Source organism: Bombus affinis, chromosome 2 (assembly GCF_024516045.1).
Source record: "Bombus affinis isolate iyBomAffi1 chromosome 2, iyBomAffi1.2, whole genome shotgun sequence".
NCBI lineage: Eukaryota > Metazoa > Arthropoda > Insecta > Hymenoptera > Apidae > Bombus > Bombus affinis.
This window is the reverse complement of record NC_066345.1, coordinates 4924571-4940938: the sequence shown is the minus strand read 5'-3', so window position 1 is coordinate 4940938 and position 16368 is coordinate 4924571.

The window sequence follows — 16368 nt, the reverse complement described above, 5'->3', positions numbered from 1 at the left end:
TAATACTACATAACGTTATACGATATATCGATATAGTATATATCGTTATACGTTATATCGATATAGTATATAACGTTATACGTTATATCATAATACTACATAACGTTATACGTCATATCGTTATAGTATATAACGTTATACGTTATATCGTAATAGTATACAACGTTATACGTTATATCGTTATCGTATATAACGTTATACGTTATATCGTAATAGTATATAACGATATACGTTATATCGATATAGTATATAACGTTATACGTTATATCGTTATAGTATATAACGTTATACGTTATATCGTAATAGTATATAACGTTATACGTTATATCGATATAGTATATAACGTTATACGTTATATCGTTATAGTATATAACGTTATACGTTATATCGATATAGTATATAACGTTATACGTTATATCGTAATACTACATAACGTTATACGTCATATCGTTATAGTATATAACGTTATACGTTATATCGTAATAGTATACAACGTTATACGTTATATCGTTATCGTATATAACGTTATACGTTATATCGTAATACTACATAACGTTATACGATATATCGTTTATAGTATATAACGTTATACGTTATACCGTTATCGTACATAACGTTATACGTTATATCGTAATTGTATATAACGTTATACGTTATATCGTTATGGTATATAACGTTATACGTTATATCGATATAGGATATAACGTTATACGTTATATCGATATAGTATATAACGTTATACGTTATATCGTAATACTACATAACGTTATACGTTATATCGTTATAGTATATAACGTTATACGTTATATCGTTATAGTATATATAACGTCATACGTTATATCTTAATAGTATATAACGTTATACGTTATATCGTAATAGTATATAACGATATACGTTATATCGATATAGTATATAACGTTATACGTTTATATCGTTATAGTATATGAACGTTATACGTTATATCGTAATAGTATATAACGTTATACGTTATATCGATATAGTATATAACGTTATACGTTATATCGTTATCGTATATAACGTTATACCTTATATCGTAATACTACATAACGTTATACGATATATCGTTATAGTATATAACGTTATACGTTATACCGTTATCGCACATAACGTTATACGTTATATCGTAATAGTATACAACGTTATACGGTTATAATCGATATCGTATATAACGTTATACGTTATATCGATAAAGTATATAACGTTATACGTTATATCGATATAGTATATAACGTTATACGTTATATCGATATAGTATATAACGTTATACGTTATATCGTTATAGTATATAACGTTATACGTTATATCGATATAGTATATAACGTTATACGTTATAACGACATAACGTTATACGTCATATCGTTATAGTATATAACGTTATACGTTATATCATAATACTACATAACGTTATACGTTATATCGTTATAGTATATAACGTTATACGTTATATCGTTATAGTATATAACGTCATACGTTATATCTTAATAGTATATAACGTTATACGTTATATCGTAATAGTATATAACGATATACGTTATATCGATATATTATATAACGTTATACGTTATATCGTAATACTACATAACGTTATACGTCATATCGTTATAGTATATAACGTTATACGTTATATCGTAATAGTATATAACGATATACGTTTATATCGTTATAGTATATAACGTTATACGTTATATCGTTATAGTATATAACGTTATACGTTATATCGTTATCGTACATAACGTTATACGTTATATCGATATAGTATATAGCGTTATACGTTATACCGTTAAAGTATATAACGTTATACGTTATATCGTAATAGTATATAACGTTATACGTTATATCGTAATAGTATATAACGTTATACGTTATATCGTAATAGTATAAAACGTTATACGTTATATCGATATAGTATATAACGTTATACGTTATATCGTTATCGTATATAACGTTATTCGTTATATCGTAATAGTATATAACGTTATACGTTATATCGTTATAGTATATAACGTCATACGTTATATCTTAATAGTATATAACGTTATACGTTATATCGTAATAGTATATAACGATATACGTTATATCGATATAGTATATAACGTTATACGTTATATCGTTATAGTATATAACGTTATACGTTATATCGTAATAGTATATAACGTTATACGTTATATCGATATAGTATATAACGTTATACGTTATATCGTTATCGTGTATAACGTTATACGTTATATCGTAATACTACATAACGTTATACGATATATCGTTATAGTAATAACGTTATACGTTATATCGTAATAGTGTATAACGTTATACGTTATATCGATATAGTATATAACGTTATACGTTATATCGTTATCGTATATAACGTTATACGTTATATCGTTATAGTATATAACGTTATGCGTTATATCGTTATAGTTTATAACGTTATACGTTATATCGTAATAGTATATAACGTTATACGTTATATCGTAATACCACATAATGTTATACGTTATATCGTTATCGTATATAACGTTATACGTCATATCGTTATAGTATATAACGTTATACGTTATATCGTTATCGTATATAACGTTATACGTTATATCGTTATAGTATATAACGTTATACGTTATATCGTTATAGTATATAACGTTATACGTTATATCGTTATCGTACATAACGTTATACGTTATATCGATATAGTATATAACGTTATACGTTATACCGTTAAAGTATATAACGTTATACGTTATATCGTAATACTACATAACGTTATACGTCATATCGTTATAGTATATAACGTTATACGTTATATCGTAATAGTATATAACGATATACGTTATATCGTTATAGTATATAACGTTATACGTTATATCGTTATAGTATATAACGTTATACGTTATATCGTTATCGTACATAACGTTATACGTTATATCGATATAGTATATAACGTTATACGTTATACCGTTAAAGTATATAACGTTATACGTTATATCGTAATAGTATATAACGTTATACGTTATATCGTAATAGTATATAACGTTATACGTTATATCGTAATAGTATATAACGTTATACGTTATATCGTAATAGTATAAAACGTTATACGTTATATCGATATAGTATATAACGTTATACGTTATATCGTTATCGTATATAACGTTATACGTTATATCGTAATAGTATATAACGTTATACGTTATATCGTTATCGTATATAACGTTATACGTTATATCGTAATACTACATAACGTTATACGATATATCGATATAGTATATAACGTTATACGTTATATCGATATAGTATATAACGTTATACGTTATATCGAAATACTACATAACGTTATACGTCATATCGTTATAGTATATATCGTAATCGTTATAGTTATATCGTAATAGTATACAACGTTATACGTTATATCGTAATACTACATAACGTTATACGTTATATCGTAATGTTATATAACGTTATACGATATATCGCAATGCTATATAACGTTATACGATATATCGTAATGCTATATAACGTCATACGTTATATCGTAGTAGTATATAACGTTATACGATATATCGTAATGGTACATAACGTTATACGTTATATCCTAACAGTATATAACGTTATACGTTATATCGTAACAGTACATAACGTTATACGTTATATCGTAATACTATACAACGTTATACGTTATATCCTAACAGTATATAACGTTATACGATATATCGTAATACTACATAACGTTATACGTTATATCGTAATGGTATATACGTTATACGATATATCGCAATGCTATATAACGTTATACGATATATCGTAATGCTATATAACGTCATACGTTATATCGTTATAGTATATAACGTCATACGTTATATCTTAATAGTATATAACGTTATACGTTATATCGTAATAGTATATAACGATATACGTTATATCGATATAGTATATAACGTTATACGTTATATCGATATCGTATATAACGTTATACGTTATATCGATAAAGTATATAACGTTATACGTTATATCGATATAGTATATAACGTTATACGTTATATCGATATAGTATATAACGTTATACGTTATATCGATATAGTATATAACGTTATACGTTATATCATAATACTACATAACGTTATACGTCATATCGTTATAGTATATAACGTTATACGTTATATCGTAATAGTATACAACGTTTACACGTTATATCATAATACTACATAACGTTATACGTTATATCGTTATAGTATATAACGTTATACGTTATATCGTAATAGTATATAACGATATACGTTATATCGATATATTATATAACGTTATACGTTATATCGTAATACTACATAACGTTATACGTCATATCGTTATAGTATATAACGTTATACGTTATATCGTAATAGTATATAACGATATACGTTATATCGTTATAGTATATAACGTTATACGTTATATCGTTATAGTATATAACGTTATACGTTATATCGTTATCGTACATAACGTTATACGTTATATCGATATAGTATATAACGTTATACGTTATACCGTTAAAGTATATAACGTTATACGTTATATCGTAATAGTATATAACGTTATACGTTATATCGTAATAGTATATAACGTTATACGTTATATCGTAATAGTATAAAACGTTATACGTTATATCGATATAGTATATAACGTTATACGTTATATCGTTATCGTATATAACGTTATTCGTTATATCGTAATAGTATATAACGTTATACGTTATATCGTTATAGTATATAACGTCATACGTTATATCTTAATAGTATATAACGTTATATGTTATATCGTAATAGTATATAACGATATACGTTATATCTTAATAGTATATAACGTTATACGTTATATCGTAATAGTATATAACGTTATACGTTATATCGTAATAGTATATAACGTTATACGTTATATCGTAATAGTATATAACGTTATACGTTATATCGTAATAGTATAAAACGTTATACGTTATATCGATATAGTATATAACGTTATACGTTATATCGTTATCGTATATAACGTTATACGTTATATCGTAATAGTATATAACGTTATACGTTATATCGTTATCGTATATAACGTTATACGTTATATCGTAATACTACATAACGTTATACGATATATCGATATAGTATATAACGTTATACGTTATATCGATATAGTATATAACGTTATACGTTATATCGAAATACTACATAACGTTATACGTCATATCGTTATAGTATATATCGTAATCGTTATAGTTATATCGTAATAGTATACAACGTTATACGTTATATCGTAATACTACATAACGTTATACGTTATATCGTAATGTTATATAACGTTATACGATATATCGCAATGCTATATAACGTTATACGATATATCGTAATGCTATATAACGTCATACGTTATATCGTAGTAGTATATAACGTTATACGATATATCGTAATGGTACATAACGTTATACGTTATATCCTAACAGTATATAACGTTATACGTTATATCGTAACAGTACATAACGTTATACGTTATATCGTAATACTATACAACGTTATACGTTATATCCTAACAGTATATAACGTTATACGATATATCGTAATACTACATAACGTTATACGTTATATCGTAATGGTATATAACGTTATACGATATATCGCAATGCTATATAACGTTATACGATATATCGTAATGCTATATAACGTCATACGTTATATCGTTATAGTATATAACGTCATACGTTATATCTTAATAGTATATAACGTTATACGTTATATCGTAATAGTATATAACGATATACGTTATATCGATATAGTATATAACGTTATACGTTATATCGATATCGTATATAACGTTATACGTTATATCGATAAAGTATATAACGTTATACGTTATATCGATATAGTATATAACGTTATACGTTATATCGATATAGTATATAACGTTATACGTTATATCGTTATAGTATATAACGTTATACGTTATATCGATATAGTATATAACGTTATACGTTATAACGTAATACTACATAACGTTATACGTCATATCGTTATAGTATATAACGTTACACGTTATATCATAATACTACATAACGTTATACGTTATATCGTTATAGTATATAACGTTATACGTTATATCGTAATAGTATATAACGATATACGTTATATCGATATATTATATAACGTTATACGTTATATCGTAATACTACATAACGTTATACGTCATATCGTTATAGTATATAACGTTATACGTTATATCGTAATAGTATATAACGATATACGTTATATCGTTATAGTATATAACGTTATACGTTATATCGTTATAGTATATAACGTTATACGTTATATCGTTATCGTACATAACGTTATACGTTATATCGATATAGTATATAACGTTATACGTTATACCGTTAAAGTATATAACGTTATACGTTATATCGTAATAGTATATAACGTTATACGTTATATCGTAATAGTATATAACGTTATACGTTATATCGATATAGTATATAACGTTATACGTTATATCGTTATCGTGTATAACGTTATACGTAATATCGTAATACTACATAACGTTATACGATATATCGTTATAGTATATAACGTTATACGTTATATCGTAATAGTGTATAACGTTATACGTTATATCGATATAGTATATAACGTTATACGTTATATCGTTATCGTATATAACGTTATACGTTATATCGTTATAGTATATAACGTTATGCGTTATATCGTTATAGTTTATAACGTTATACGTTATATCGTAATAGTATATAACGTTATACGTTATATCGTAATACCACATAATGTTATACGTTATATCGTTATCGTATATAACGTTATACGTCATATCGTTATAGTATATAACGTTATACGTTATATCGTTATCGTATATAACGTTATACGTTATATCGTTATAGTATATAACGTTATACGTTATATCGTTATAGTATATAACGTTATACGTTATATCGTTATCGTACATAACGTTATACGTTATATCGATATAGTATATAACGTTATACGTTATACCGTTAAAGTATATAACGTTATACGTTATATCGTAATACTACATAACGTTATACGTCATATCGTTATAGTATATAACGTTATACGTTATATCGTAATAGTATATAACGATATACGTTATATCGTTATAGTATATAACGTTATACGTTATATCGTTATAGTATATAACGTTATACGTTATATCGTTATCGTACATAACGTTATACGTTATATCGATATAGTATATAACGTTATACGTTATACCGTTAAAGTATATAACGTTATACGTTATATCGTAATAGTATATAACGTTATACGTTATATCGTAATAGTATATAACGTTATACGTTATATCGTAATAGTATATAACGTTATACGTTATATCGTAATAGTATAAAACGTTATACGTTATATCGATATAGTATATAACGTTATACGTTATATCGTTATCGTATATAACGTTATACGTTATATCGTAATAGTATATAACGTTATACGTTATATCGTTATCGTATATAACGTTATACGTTATATCGTAATACTACATAACGTTATACGATATATCGATATAGTATATAACGTTATACGTTATATCGATATAGTATATAACGTTATACGTTATATCGAAATACTACATAACGTTATACGTCATATCGTTATAGTATATATCGTAATCGTTATAGTTATATCGTAATAGTATACAACGTTATACGTTATATCGTAATACTACATAACGTTATACGTTATATCGTAATGTTATATAACGTTATACGATATATCGCAATGCTATATAACGTTATACGATATATCGTAATGCTATATAACGTCATACGTTATATCGTAGTAGTATATAACGTTATACGATATATCGTAATGGTACATAACGTTATACGTTATATCCTAACAGTATATAACGTTATACGTTATATCGTAACAGTACATAACGTTATACGTTATATCGTAATACTATACAACGTTATACGTTATATCCTAACAGTATATAACGTTATACGATATATCGTAATACTACATAACGTTATACGTTATATCGTAATGGTATATAACGTTATACGATATATCGCAATGCTATATAACGTTATACGATATATCGTAATGCTATATAACGTCATACGTTATATCGTTATAGTATATAACGTCATACGTTATATCTTAATAGTATATAACGTTATACGTTATATCGTAATAGTATATAACGATATACGTTATATCGATATAGTATATAACGTTATACGTTATATCGATATCGTATATAACGTTATACGTTATATCGATAAAGTATATAACGTTATACGTTATATCGATATAGTATATAACGTTATACGTTATATCGATATAGTATATAACGTTATACGTTATATCGTTATAGTATATAACGTTATACGTTATATCGATATAGTATATAACGTTATACGTTATAACGTAATACTACATAACGTTATACGTCATATCGTTATAGTATATAACGTTACACGTTATATCATAATACTACATAACGTTATACGTTATATCGTTATAGTATATAACGTTATACGTTATATCGTAATAGTATATAACGATATACGTTATATCGATATATTATATAACGTTATACGTTATATCGTAATACTACATAACGTTATACGTCATATCGTTATAGTATATAACGTTATACGTTATATCGTAATAGTATATAACGATATACGTTATATCGTTATAGTATATAACGTTATACGTTATATCGTTATAGTATATAACGTTATACGTTATATCGTTATCGTACATAACGTTATACGTTATATCGATATAGTATATAACGTTATACGTTATACCGTTAAAGTATATAACGTTATACGTTATATCGTAATAGTATATAACGTTATACGTTATATCGTAATAGTATATAACGTTATACGTTATATCGTAATAGTATAAAACGTTATACGTTATATCGATATAGTATATAACGTTATACGTTATATCGTTATCGTATATAACGTTATTCGTTATATCGTAATAGTATATAACGTTATACGTTATATCGTTATAGTATATAACGTCATACGTTATATCTTAATAGTATATAACGTTATATGTTATATCGTAATAGTATATAACGATATACGTTATATCTTAATAGTATATAACGTTATACGTTATATCTTAATAGTATATAACGTTATACGTTATATCGATATAGTATATAACGTTATACGTTATATCGATATAGTATATAACGTTATACGTTATATCGATATAGTATATAACGTTATACGTTATATCGTTATCGTATATAACGTTATACGTTATATCGATATAGTATATAACGTTATACGTTATATCGTTATCGTATATAACGTTATACGTTATATCGTTATCGTATATAACGTTATACGTTATATCGTAATAGTATATAACGTTATACGTTATATCGATATAGTATATAACGTTATACGTTATATCGTTATCGTATATAACGTTATACGTTATATCGTTATCGTATATAACGTTATACGTTATATCGTAATAGTATATAACGTTATACGTTATATCGATATCGTATATAATGTTATACGTTATATCGATTTCGTATATAACGTCATACGTTATATCTTAATAGTATATAACGTTATACGTTTTATCGTAATAGTATATAACGTTATACGTTATATCGTAATAGTATATAACGATATACGTTATATCGATATAGTATATAACGTTATACGTTATATCGTTATCGTATATAACGTTATACGTTATATCGTAATACTACATAACGTTATACGATATATCGTTATAGTATATAACGTTATACGTTATACCGTTATCGTACATAACGTTATACGTTATATCGTAATTGTATATAACGTTATACGTTATATCGTTATCGTACATAACGTTATACGTTATATCGATATAGTATATAACGTTATACGTTATACCGTTAAAGTATATATCGTTATACGTTATATCGTAATAGTATATAACGTTATACGTTATATCGTAATAGTATATAACGTTATACGTTATATCGTAAGAGTATAAAACGTTATACGTTATATCGATATAGTATATAACGTTATACGTTATATCGTTATCGTATATAACGTTATACGTTATATCGTAATAGTATATAACGTTATACGTTATATCGTTATCGTATATAACGTTATGCGTTATATCGTAATACTACATAACGTTATACGATATATCGATATAGTATATATCGTTATACGTTATATCGATATAGTATATAACGTTATACGTTATATCATAATACTACATAACGTTATACGTCATATCGTTATAGTATATAACGTTATACGTTATATCGTAATAGTATACAACGTTATACGTTATATCGTTATCGTATATAACGTTATACGTTATATCGTAATAGTATATAACGATATACGTTATATCGATATAGTATATAACGTTATACGTTATATCGTTATAGTATATAACGTTATACGTTATATCGTAATAGTATATAACGTTATACGTTATATCGATATAGTATATAACGTTATACGTTATATCGTTATAGTATATAACGTTATACGTTATATCGATATAGTATATAACGTTATACGTTATATCGTAATACTACATAACGTTATACGTCATATCGTTATAGTATATAACGTTATACGTTATATCGTAATAGTATACAACGTTATACGTTATATCGTTATCGTATATAACGTTATACGTTATATCGTAATACTACATAACGTTATACGATATATCGTTATAGTATATAACGTTATACGTTATACCGTTATCGTACATAACGTTATACGTTATATCGTAATTGTATATAACGTTATACGTTATATCGTTATAGTATATAACGTTATACGTTATATCGATATAGGATATAACGTTATACGTTATATCGATATAGTATATAACGTTATACGTTATATCGTAATACTACATAACGTTATACGTTATATCGTTATAGTATATAACGTTATACGTTATATCGTTATAGTATATAACGTCATACGTTATATCTTAATAGTATATAACGTTATACGTTATATCGTAATAGTATATAACGATATACGTTATATCGATATAGTATATAACGTTATACGTTATATCGTTATAGTATATAACGTTATACGTTTTATCGTAATAGTATATAACGTTATACGTTATATCGATATAGTATATAACGTTATACGTTATATCGTTATCGTATATAACGTTATACCTTATATCGTAATACTACATAACGTTATACGATATATCGTTATAGTATATAACGTTATACGTTATACCGTTATCGCACATAACGTTATACGTTATATCGTAATAGTATACAACGTTATACGTTATATCGATATCGTATATAACGTTATACGTTATATCGATAAAGTATATAACGTTATACGTTATGTCGATATAGTATATAACGTTATACGTTATATCGATATAGTATATAACGTTATACGTTATATCGTTATAGTATATAACGTTATACGTTATATCGATATAGTATATAACGTTATACGTTATAACGTAATACTACATAACGTTATACGTCATATCGTTATAGTATATAACGTTATACGTTATATCATAATACTACATAACGTTATACGTTATATCGTTATAGTATATAACGTTATACGTTATATCGTTATAGTATATAACGTCATACGTTATATCTTAATAGTATATAACGTTATACGTTATATCGTAATAGTATATAACGATATACGTTATATCGATATATTATGTAACGTTATACGTTATATCGTAATACTACATAACGTTATACGTCATATCGTTATAGTATATAACGTTATACGTTATATCGTAATAGTATATAACGATATACGTTATATCGTTATAGTATATAACGTTATACGTTATATCGTTATAGTATATAACGTTATACGTTATATCGTTATCGTACATAACGTTATACGTTATATCGATATAGTATATAACGTTATACGTTATACCGTTAAAGTATATAACGTTATACGTTATATCGTAATAGTATAAAACGTTATACGTTATATCGATATAGTATATAACGTTATACGTTATATCGTTATCGTATATAACGTTATACGTTATATCGTAATAGTATATAACGTTATACGTTATATCGTTATCGTATATAACGTTATACGTTATATCGTAATACTACATAACGTTATACGATATATCGATATAGTATATAACGTTATACGTTATATCGATATAGTATATAACGTTATACGTTATATCGAAATACTACATAACGTTATACGTCATATCGTTATAGTATATATCGTAATCGTTATAGTTATATCGTAATAGTATACAACGTTATACGTTATATCGTAATACTACATAACGTTATACGTTATATCGTAATGTTATATAACGTTATACGATATATCGCAATGCTATATAACGTTATACGATATATCGTAATGCTATATAACGTCATACGTTATATCGTAGTAGTATATAACGTTATACGATATATCGTAATGGTACATAACGTTATACGTTATATCCTAACAGTATATAACGTTATACGTTATATCGTAACAGTACATAACGTTATACGTTATATCGTAATACTATACAACGTTATACGTTATATCCTAACAGTATATAACGTTATACGATATATCGTAATACTACATAACGTTATACGTTATATCGTAATGGTATATAACGTTATACGATATATCGCAATGCTATATAACGTTATACGATATATCGTAATGCTATATAACGTCATACGTTATATCGTTATAGTATATAACGTCATACGTTATATCTTAATAGTATATAACGTTATACGTTATATCGTAATAGTATATAACGATATACGTTATATCGATATAGTATATAACGTTATACGTTATATCGATATCGTATATAACGTTATACGTTATATCGATAAAGTATATAACGTTATACGTTATATCGATATAGTATATAACGTTATACGTTATATCGATATAGTATATAACGTTATACGTTATATCGTTATAGTATATAACGTTATACGTTATATCGATATAGTATATAACGTTATACGTTATAACGTAATACTACATAACGTTATACGTCATATCGTTATAGTATATAACGTTATACGTTATATCATAATACTACATAACGTTATACGTTATATCGTTATAGTATATAACGTTATACGTTATATCGTTATAGTATATAACGTCATACGTTATATCTTAATAGTATATAACGTTATACGTTATATCGTAATAGTATATAACGATATACGTTATATCGATATATTATATAACGTTATACGTTATATCGTAATACTACATAACGTTATACGTCATATCGTTATAGTATATAACGTTATACGTTATATCGTAATAGTATATAACGATATACGTTATATCGTTATAGTATATAACGTTATACGTTATATCGTTATAGTATATAACGTTATACGTTATATCGTTATCGTACATAACGTTATACGTTATATCGATATAGTATATAACGTTATACGTTATACCGTTAAAGTATATAACGTTATACGTTATATCGTAATAGTATATAACGTTATACGTTATATCGTAATAGTATATAACGTTATACGTTATATCGTAATAGTATAAAACGTTATACGTTATATCGATATAGTATATAACGTTAAACGTTATACCGTTAAAGTATATAACGTTATACGTTATATCGATATAGTATATAACGTTATACGTTATACCGTTAAAGTATATAACGTTATACGTTATATCGTAATAGTATATAACGTTATACGTTATATCGTAATAGTATATAACGTTATACGTTATATCGTAATAGTATAAAACGTTATACGTTATATCGATATAGTATATAACGTTATACGTTATATCGTAATGGTACATAACGTTATACGTTATATCGTAATAGTATATAACGTTAAACGTTATATCGTAATAGTATATAACGTTATACGTTATATCGTTATCGTATATAACGTTATACGTTATATCGTAATACTACATAACGTTATACGATATATCGATATAGTATATAACGTTATACGTTATATCGATATAGTATATAACGTTATACGTTATACCGTTAAAGTATATAACGTTATACGTTATATCGTAATAGTATATAACGTTATACGTTATATCGTAATAGTATATAACGTTATACGTTATATCGTAATAGTATAAAACGTTATACGTTATATCGATATAGTATATAACGTTATACGTTATATCGTTATCGTATATAACGTTATACGTTATATCGTAATAGTATATAACGATATACGTTATATCGATATAGTATAAAACGTTATACGTTATATCGATATAGTATATAACGTTATACGTTATATTGTTATCGTATATAACGTTATACGTTATATCGTAATAGTATATAACGTTATACGTTATATCGTAATAGTATATAACGTTATACGTTATATCGTAATAGTATAAAACGTTATACGTTATATCGATATAGTATATAACGTTATACGTTATATCGTTATCGTATATAACGTTATACGTTATATCGTAATAGTATATAACGTTATACGATATATCGCAATGCTATATAACGTTATACGATATATCGTAATGCTATATAACGTCATACGTTATATCGTAGTAGTATATAACGTTATACGATATATCGTAATGGTACATAACGTTATACGTTATATCGTAATAGTATATAACGTTAAACGTTATATCGTAATAGTATATAACGTTATACGTTATATCGTTATCGTATATAACGTTATACGTTATATCGTAATACTACATAACGTTATACGTTATATCGTTATCGTACATAACGTTATACGTTATATCGATATAGTATATAACGTTATACGTTATACCGTTAAAGTATATAACGTTATACGTTATATCGTAATAGTATATAACGTTATACGTTATATCGTAATAGTATATAACGTTATACGTTATATCGTAATAGTATAAAACGTTATACGTTATATCGATATAGTATATAACGTTATACGTTATATCGTTATCGTATATAACGTTATACGTTATATCGTAATAGTATATAACGTTATACGTCATATCGTTATCGTATATAACGTTATACGTTATATCGTAATACTACATAACGTTATACGATATATCGATATAGTATATAACGTTATACGTTATATCGATATAGTATATAACGTTATACGTTATATCGAAATACTACATAACGTTATACGTCATATCGTTATAGTATATAACGTTATACGTTATATCGTAATAGTATATAACGTTGTACGTTATATCGTAATGCTATATAACGTTATACGATATATCGTAATGCTATATAACGTTATACGATATATCGTAATGCTATATAACGTTATACGATATATCGTAATGCAATATAACGTTATACGTTATATCGTAATATTATATAACGTTATACGATATATCGTAATAGTACATAACGTTATACGTTACATCGTAATAGTATATAACGCTACACGATATATCGTAATGCTATATAATGTTATACGTTATATCGTAACAGTATATAACGTTATACGTTATATCGTAATAGTATATAACGTTGTACGTTATATCGTAATGCTATATAACGTTATACGATATATCGTAATGCTATATAACGTTATACGATATATCGTAATGCTATATAACGTTATACGATATATCGTAATGCAATATAACGTTATACGTTATATCCTAACAGTATATAACGTTATACGTTATATCGTAACAGTACATAACGTTATACGTTATATCGTAATACTATACAACGTTATACGTTATATCCTAACAGTATATAACGTTATACGATATATCGTAATACTACATAACGTTATACGTTATATCGTAATGGTATATAACGTTATACGATATATCGCAATGCTATATAACGTTATACGATATATCGTAATGCTATATAACGTCATACGTTATATCGTAGTAGTATATAACGTTATACGATATATCGTAATGGTACATAACGTTATACGTTATATCGTAATAGTATATAACGTTAAACGTTATATGCTAATAGTATATATCGTTATACGTTATAAGGTAATAGTATATAACATTATACGTTATATGGTAATACTATATAATGTTACACATTATAAAGTTATGGTATATAACGTTATACATTATGTGGTAATACTACATATGGTTATACGTTATATGGTAATGCTATATAACGTTATACGTTATAATGTAACGCTATATAACTTTATACATTATATAGTAATACTATATAGCGTTATACGTTAGATGGTAATACAATATAACCTTATACGTTATAAGGTAATGATATATAACGTTATTCGTTATATGCTAATAGTATATATCGTTATACGTTATAA